Genomic DNA, 8,606 nt, shown 5'->3' on the forward strand with positions numbered 1-8,606 from the left:
TATATATATATAAAACATTTTCAACTCATTTTAATCAATTAATACATTTCCTTAAAATGTCTTGTTATCGGGAAATATTTGTATCTTTACACAGTTTTCTGAGCAGTTATCTTAGAGTTAACACTACATTATTGAGTTACACCTGACAGATGTTCATGGAATCATTATATTCTTGGAGGGTTAAATATTGAGGAAAGCCAGGAAACAAACAATAGCCAAACACGAACAAATCATTCATCAAAGGTCCATGGTTCTATCAAACAATCCGGTAATCTAGCTATTAAAAGTAGTCACACTTACCTTTGTCAAACCCTTTAACGAAGTCTAAATAAAATACAGCAGGGCCCTATAATGGCTGTACAGGCAGCTTTCCAGCAGCTCTTAGCACTAGCGTTTAGCGGGTGAATAGAGAGAACTGGGGAAAGACCAAGCGGAGCGCTGAAACAAAAGAACAGGCAAACACACAGCCAATCAGCTAGAGCTAGTTTTGTGAATTTGGAATCTGCTGAAGAAACAGAACTAGGCCTATCTACAAATCCTGATGACTGGAGGCTTTCCATTGAGCGGGCGCCGCTAACCGGCCTATAGTTGGGAAGAGGCCGAGCGGAAAATCTGGATTGCTGTTGGGCCTAGCATGGAACAATTCCATTTTCAAAACAAAATTTCAATTTTATTGTGTGTTTTCATGTTCTGCTACAATCTAGACATATGAAAGTCTGCTCTGTTTTATATCAGTTTCCAATTTCACATTATACTAGAGGATTTCCATGCAAAGCTTTTAAAAACATCCACAGTGCAAGTTTGTGGAGTTCTTCACTATCTAATTAAAATGATCACATGAAATACAATTAACAACAGCCTTGTTCTGTAAGCTGCTATAAAAGCAACTGTTAAAAGAATAAATGTAAATGTCATATACTCAAGGTATTATAAATGAAATATGAATAACCAAACCATTATTCATTCCTCTGTTTGCTTCACAGACTTACGCAATATGCTAAAACACCTCCGATTTCCTCAGCATTTGAGTCAAACTTACAACGCCCTATTGAGAATTAGCTTAGCTTTGCTTTCCCTCGCCCTTATGTGTGTTAGAGTTGTTTTCTCCTCCAGAAGGGTTCCTCTCCCATCTCCCGCACATGGTCCCGAAGATGAAAGGACCACAGTGGATCCATTACCTGCATTAGAGCAAGTTGCTCGGACCAATTGACGACTACAAAATGCAACAGGAAAGGGTTTTTTCAAAGATGTGAGTGCCATACTTACGTCTAACTTCATTTTTATAGACCACCGCCTATTTGGTTCCATTTCAACTGAGGCAGCAGAGGGGCATTTGATATCATTCTGAGCTATCAAAGTGGACAATATGTCTCAGTGAGAGTGAAGCATTTCTTTCTCGAATGCAGCTGGCTTTTCAGAGGATGAATTTGTTATGACACATGTGTATTAAAGCAAACATTAATGATAGCAAATGTCTAGCTACTCTGTGGATGCACGGAAATAAAGAACAATCCTAATAGACCTTCAGAGGAACCTCTGTACCTTTGTGGGCCAGTTACATGCAGTTGCATGACAGATGGCAAAAACGCAATGCCACTAATGTTAAAATCAAGCCCAGTCCTATCAAATTGTATGGATTTATTTTTACTGCTGTCTTTACTGTAGAAAACAGCATGTATAGACAGATAGATATAGACTGGATATAAATGCTAAATAAATGGACAGACAAATGCACAGACAGTCAGAAAGACATAGGACTGATGAACTGTTTGGATGGATGGATGGATGGATGGATGGATAGATAGATAGATATAGATGCATACTCTGGTTACTCTTGGGTCAAAAGGATATTGAAATCATTTGTGTTTCCAGTGTCTCTCTTTCAGTAGCTTGCCCTTTCACAATGGTAGAAAACACAAACCAGTGTTCAGCCCTGACCCCTTCAACATAATGCACACTGCCTGAGAATGTCTTTGAATCCTTTAAGCTGCCAGGCGCATCCCCCTAAATGCCTAAATCAACTCTTTAGAATTTCATTTCGCAGCCTTCGGTTGGCTAATTTGTATGGCAAGTGCTTTCAACATTTTCCCGGCATTTAAGCGGCTGCCTTAATCAAAAGAGCACGCAGACGATTCTCCCTCCCATCCCTGCTCCACAGCACTGAGTATGGAATAAAACCCTTCCACTTAACCACTTAGATGAATATATCAAGAAACTAATTTGTCATTTTAATTGCATGATTTGAAGAGACGCTGCCTCACTTTGCCTCTTCCATTTTGCTAGATTTTCAATGTGAGCACACATTAGATTGATCTATGAAAGACAGCAGAAATCACAACATTTATGTCTTTTCATTTTGCCGTAATCAGATAATTGAAATTCCTGTCACTGTCTCTGCACTTTTGCAAAACACAAACAGCACACAGACCCTAGACGGAAGAGATTGCTTTTTTTGCTCTTTGCGTCCTCCTCTTTGTTTTTACTTTTCCCCTCCAATGTTTTGATTTTTTTTCATTTTCACCAGAGCCAATCACTCACTCCATCTCCTGAAGCCAGAAATAGCACAGTGCATGTCCATTTTGTTGAGATTTACCGTCCCCATTAAGTGATTGCTAGCTGAAATGACAGGGCACCTTTCTCTTGATACACTCCGAGAAACCCGGCTGGCTCACATTAAGGACACATTACTCGAGCCCATTTTCATCCAGCTGCAAGGATATCCATTAAGGTGCCTCACAACCCTAAATTTTTCCATTTTCTCTCTCACTAAACTTGACTTCACATATTATTCCCTGCTCTGTTTTGTCATTTGCAGCGACGAATTATATCAGGGTGAGGCTATCTCTCTCAATGTTTTCCCTCCCGACAGAGCAATTTGCCGTGACTGATTCTGAAGTGTCAAAATGGACACATCATTAGACCTAACTATGACTGATGGATGGTTCTCCTCAGAAGTTCTCCGGAGTCTGCCAAGTTTCTGGAGAGAGGCAGAGTGTTATGGAATTATCTCGCAAATGGACATCTCAGGAGTTCGTGTAGGCCTGCCGAACCAATTAGGTCAACACCTTTCAAAAAAATTATATATATATATATATATATATATATATATATATATATATATATATATATATATATATATATACACACACACACACTATGACTTGATTAAATCCACTTGTTACAAACAGAATGCTAAATGCCCAAATAGCTATTTGGTTATTGTTTAGCCTGTTTCAATTAACTGCATGGCCTGAGTGACCTCAGCAGAAAAGAAAAGTTGTTTCAGAGGAAAAGCAAGTAATTATATTTGAATTAAATATTACAAAGACAAACATTTTTATTCCATAGAATAACACAGATGCATCATTCACAATAAGACGACATGAGTATATGATGACAGAATTCTTATTTTTGGATGTATACCTTTCAGAAACTAAATTTAAGCCTATTTGAATTACTTTACCATGCAAACCTTTTTTTTTTTAAATGGAACAGTTTAGTTAACCTTTAGATAAAATAAAGAAACTCTGCATATGTGCTTTTTTTCAGTATCATATTTGATACATCACGCTTTTATGGCTCATATTTTATAAGAGAATATGGAGCTCACACTCGAGGAGGCAAAAAAACACCTCAGTTTTATTCAGAGGCCCAAACTGAACAGTATACAATTTGATGCAGTTGCTGATATTTGAATGGCCAAAATGTAAGATGAAATTCTGATAGTTTTAGATTTACATTACAGCTTTACATTTACAACACAAATCAATGAGATCTTCATAGCCTAACAGTATAATATATTACTTACATAAAATGCATACAGATATCAGTTGTCAGTCTGATATCTCCCAATAAGATGATATTTAAATGCTTACTTTTATTCTTATAATAATAACAGCAAAAAGATACGTGTATCACAACCTGAAGGGGGACATTTTTAGAAATATACTACAAGGCCTTTTACTTGCTAAAAACATGTAAACTATCAATCCGACAACAAAAGGCATGTAGTAAATTGTGTACAACAGGTTTTTCATCAATGTTTTGATTATACTGATAATTTAAAGGCTTTAGAAATGTGTATCAAATGTGATACAGTAGGCTTGATAGTGTTAATATATGCATATACCTATACAGTGCATGACTGCATATACTTTGACTGCTTCCTGTGCAACTGTTTAGAGTCAAATCAAATAAAGGGCATTTGACTTCACACCAAAACAACAAAACAGATGCTTTCAAACACACAAACAAATGCAAAAGATCCAACGCGGGCGTTTGGCAACACAATCACCTTAAGAGCCGACTCTGCTCTGAGCACGCTCCCCGTCGCGTTGACATTCTCATTGCGCTTTACCCATTAATTCTGCCATTGTTGTTTCTGAGGTCTCATGGGGTCCTACGAGTGACTCAATAAGCAGTGCTTAACCAGCCTCCTATGTCCATTCAGCTTCAGTTAACCCAGACACAGAGTACAGTCAACAAACCCGAGCCACGTCCCTGCTCCCGGTCAAAAGCCTTTATCACCCTGTAATTGTACGAGTCAATCCCAAATAAGCAAATCAAAGCTCGACCTCACTCGGCGCCTCACTTTGCATCACAAGGGCGAGCGCCCGACATCGACTCCCGTCGAGGGAGACATGTTGCTAATTGAGTTCTCACTGGTCATTTTATCCCCCTAAGTGAGCGAGAAGAAAAAGGGTCTTGGGTCTCATCTGCCGGCGTAGAGCGCCGCGTAATCCAGGGAGAGGCGATCCAGAGGTGACTCAGGAAGCCTTTTCAGCCAGCACCACGCGAAGACCAATGACCTTTCTTTCAGCTAACGCCCAATGCCATGCAGAGTCATTGCTTTAAAAGCACTCCCTTGCTGAGAAAAGGAAAAATGCATGGCACAGGTTCTCATGAAAAACGTTACAACTAATAAAGCATTCAAACATTTATGGAGAGCATCGTGCCACATCAATAACTTTTTTTTAGCGCATCGATTTTTATTTTTGTCTGAATGGATTGGCTCTTGATGAGAAATACACAAATCTACACTTCTATAAATTTGGACATGATGTGAAACAAAAACGAGGTCCAAACAGCAATAGGTTACTGTTGTAAACTAAAACATTCAGAAAAGTTCTGAGCACAGAATGGTGCTCCAACACTGTGAGGAAAGAGGAAGACATTTTTGCAGGCCAAAACCCAGAAACAATTTCATATTTGGAACTTTCGGTTCAGTCATCCTGAAGTCAGTGTGATTAACATAAGCTTAAGATATTTTAACATTTTACATCAGTAATATGCCTCATTGAATTAATATGATGCATTTCACATAGGGTGATGATGCTAACTTCTGGGTTGGCCTACAAACTATACTGAAGCGTTCTACAGCCTGTGGCCCAGAAAACCCTACCCAAAGTGAGCACTCAAAGTGAGTTAATTCAGAGCGCTGTGATCTCATTTGTCCTTCACTCCCACTTTTGTCTAGGTTAGAAAGGAGGGGTCTTCACGGTTCAGCAGATACATCCCGGTGAAAAGCTTGAGCCAGGGGGACACTCTTTTTCTCTATATGACCATGTTGTACATCTTAGACCTCCACATTCAGCCTGGCTGAGCCTCACGCTGACAGGATCACACGAGGGCAATGGGAAAGTGCCATGGGACATGAAGGCTTGCTTAGTGGCTTCCTATTTGGACCCGAGGCAGCTGAGTAGATGTCATAGTCACTGTTGTAATTGAAACAGGCCTTTTACAAGTTTGTGGTTAGCTGAGTCTAATTTCGGAGGCTGTGTCCTCCGGAGATTGCATTTGTTGTTTGCATACGTCATTGAGATGGTCTCATTCAAGAAAAGTACAGGTAATACAATTGGATTTTATTCCTTGGGAGGTGTAAAATACTGTAATTTCATTCTTACTTTTCAATCTAACGGTTACTTTTCTCAAATGAGACCACCTCAATGATGTATGTGCCCAACAAATGCAACCTCAGGAGGACACGGCCTCCGAAATGAGACGCAGCAATTTTATCTCAGCAAGAGGCTCAAACTTTTCCAAACAGCTAAATCCTGTCTTTTAAAATTTTTTTATTGGGTTACATATTGTAGGAATCCTACCACAGTGAATGGGATTTTGATTTCAGACTTTGGTATGTTGTTAAATTAGAGAGACGTTGTTGTTGTTACTTAAATTTTATCCATAAAAAAAAGAAACAACACAAAACAAGGTCTCTTATGAAAAATCTGAGAAATAATAAGTTTACGCAAAAGTATGTTTTTTTATCTCAGATGTTTAGTAGAAACATCTGAGATATTAAGGAGATATAATTTGCAATTTCTTTCCTTTATCATTAAAGTGATGAAAAGCAACTTACTTGCAAATTTGCATTTAAAGGGGTCATATGATGCGATTTCAAATTTTCCTTTCTCTTTGGAGTGTTACAAGATCTTGGTGCATAAAGAAGATCTGTAAAGTTGAAAAGACTAAAGTCTCAAATCCAAAGAGATATTCTTTATAAAAGTTAAGAGTCAACCACGCCTACCTAAAACGGCTCGTTCTAACACACCCCCACATGTCTATGTCACGATGTGGGAAGATTTGCATAACACTGCCAAAATGTTCACGCAAAGAAAGAAGGCGTAACTTTTATTCTCGCTGTAGTATTGTTGTTGCCACCGCTAATGTCGTGAAGACGCGGTGTGTTTCGTTGTGAAAAAGAAACTACTTCGTTTGGTCTTCCAAAAGAGGATGATATCTGCTTCGTCATGCCTAGAGCTGATCCGTGCTGGTTGCTGAGGAAATACATCAACTTCGCACTGTGGATCACCAGATCGGCTTTCACTGTGGACGAAGCGGAGTCCAGCCTGGGGTCGTCACATGTGGTTGTCGCAAGCCCTCCGGACGCTCCTTCGTTGAATCCGCCGGCCCCCACTCACTCTAGCCACCGGCCTCCGCTCACTCTAGCCCGCCGTGTGTGACACTGTGTGTTTCGTTGTGAAAGTGAAACTACTTTGTTTGGCCTTTCAAAAGAGGACACGACTAGAAATCAGTGGTTAAGCTGTATTTATAACACTGTTCCAGAACAGTTATGGAGGACTGTTTTCTGATCCTGGTAGAGTAGACTACAATGCCGGCTGTTCTGACTCACAGACTGTAAGTCCGTTCCCATATTTAAAGAATTTGCCACTGATGATTCAAACGTGAGTTTTGAGCAGGGTAGAGTAGCGCTTGTTGTTTGTCATTTCTCTGATCACAAATGCAGACATGGTTTTATGTAAAAAAAAAAAAAAGACAGTATAAGTCATTATAATCCGTAATTATGTCCCCACTGGATGCAACAAATGCCTCGTTTATAATGGGTTTTTACTGTTTTTGTCTCATCGCTCTGGCCGGACAGGGCATCACAGTATGGTAAGGGTCATAACATTTCTGTTACCCGCTTGAGGTATTCGGCCAATCACAATGCACTGGATAGCTGGCCAATCATAGCACACCTCTCTTTTCAGACCGATGAGATTTGTAAAAGGCGGGGCATAGAGGAGAAACAATAATGTACAGTATGTGGAAAATAATGTGTTTTTTGAACCTTAAACAGCATTAACACATTTCATTACACCAAATACACAAAATAATGTTCTTTTTAGCAACATCATATGACCCCTTTAACATTGTGTTAGTGAGGCCAGCAGGGGGTGCTCACCCTATGGTCTGTGTGGGTCCTAACGCCCCAGTGTAGTGACAGGGACACTATACTGTCAAAAAAGCACCGTCTTTCGGATGAGACGTTAAATATATATATATATATACACACACACATACACACACACACACATACATTCCTGTGAATTGTGGGGACTTTCCATAGACTTCTGTTATTTTTATACTGACCAAACAATATTTTCTATCCCCTAACCCTACCCCTTACAGAAAACTTGTTTGCATTGTTACACTTTCAGATAAACATCATTTACTATTTATATAATTTTTTTCCCCTCGTGGGGACCGCAGGCCGGTCTCCTCAATGTCAAAAATTTCAGGTTTTACTATCCTTGTGGGGACATTTGGTCCCCACAGTGTAGCATAAACAACACACACATACACACACACACAGTCTGTAAATATATATATATATATTTAGTGTACATTATACATGTATGTATATATAAATAGGCCTTCGATCACCAAGACATTCATTTATGTGTACATCTACAGTATATATGTGTGAAAAGAAAAGCAACCATTATTGCATTTACAGTTTGTGCATGTGTGCCCTTCATTGTCTCCAGCTTTCCACCTTTCTATATGAGAGAATTAAAATAGTAACAACAAAAATAATAAATAAATTCACTTACGAATTGCCTAACACTGATGATGACTAACTTATTCCCCATTTGTAAGCGTCACCTACTGTTAGCAGCTAATTAAGAGCCCATTTTTCCACTAATCTACAACCCAAGTCTCTGTCAGTCACGAAACGACGGCTGCTAAAGCACAAATGTGCCACTTTACCACGAGTCTGGGCAAGCAGACGTTAATTAGTCTGTTCATAGAGCAATTTCTCATCAGCCCCCCCCCCCCCCCTACCCCCACCATCCTCTGAGTCGCATGGGCTGCACTTCCTT

At 39.4% G+C, this 8,606-nt stretch overlaps 1 protein-coding gene across 1 annotated transcript in view; it reads right to left on the reverse strand.

Moving 5' to 3' along the window:
* LOC107589671 (lens fiber membrane intrinsic protein-like) overlaps positions 1-466 on the reverse strand; it is a 3,948-nt gene extending 3,482 nt beyond the window's left edge. The window contains exon 1 of the mRNA XM_016278177.1: positions 301-466. The gene's annotated coding sequence lies outside the window, so the exon portion shown is untranslated. The remainder of the gene's footprint in view (positions 1-300) is intronic.
* Positions 467-8,606: the final 8,140 nt, after the last annotated feature.

Source organism: Sinocyclocheilus grahami, unplaced genomic scaffold, assembly GCF_001515645.1.
Source record: "Sinocyclocheilus grahami isolate Dianchi unplaced genomic scaffold, SAMN03320097.WGS_v1.1 scaffold7.1, whole genome shotgun sequence".
NCBI classification, from domain to species: domain Eukaryota; kingdom Metazoa; phylum Chordata; class Actinopteri; order Cypriniformes; family Cyprinidae; genus Sinocyclocheilus; species Sinocyclocheilus grahami.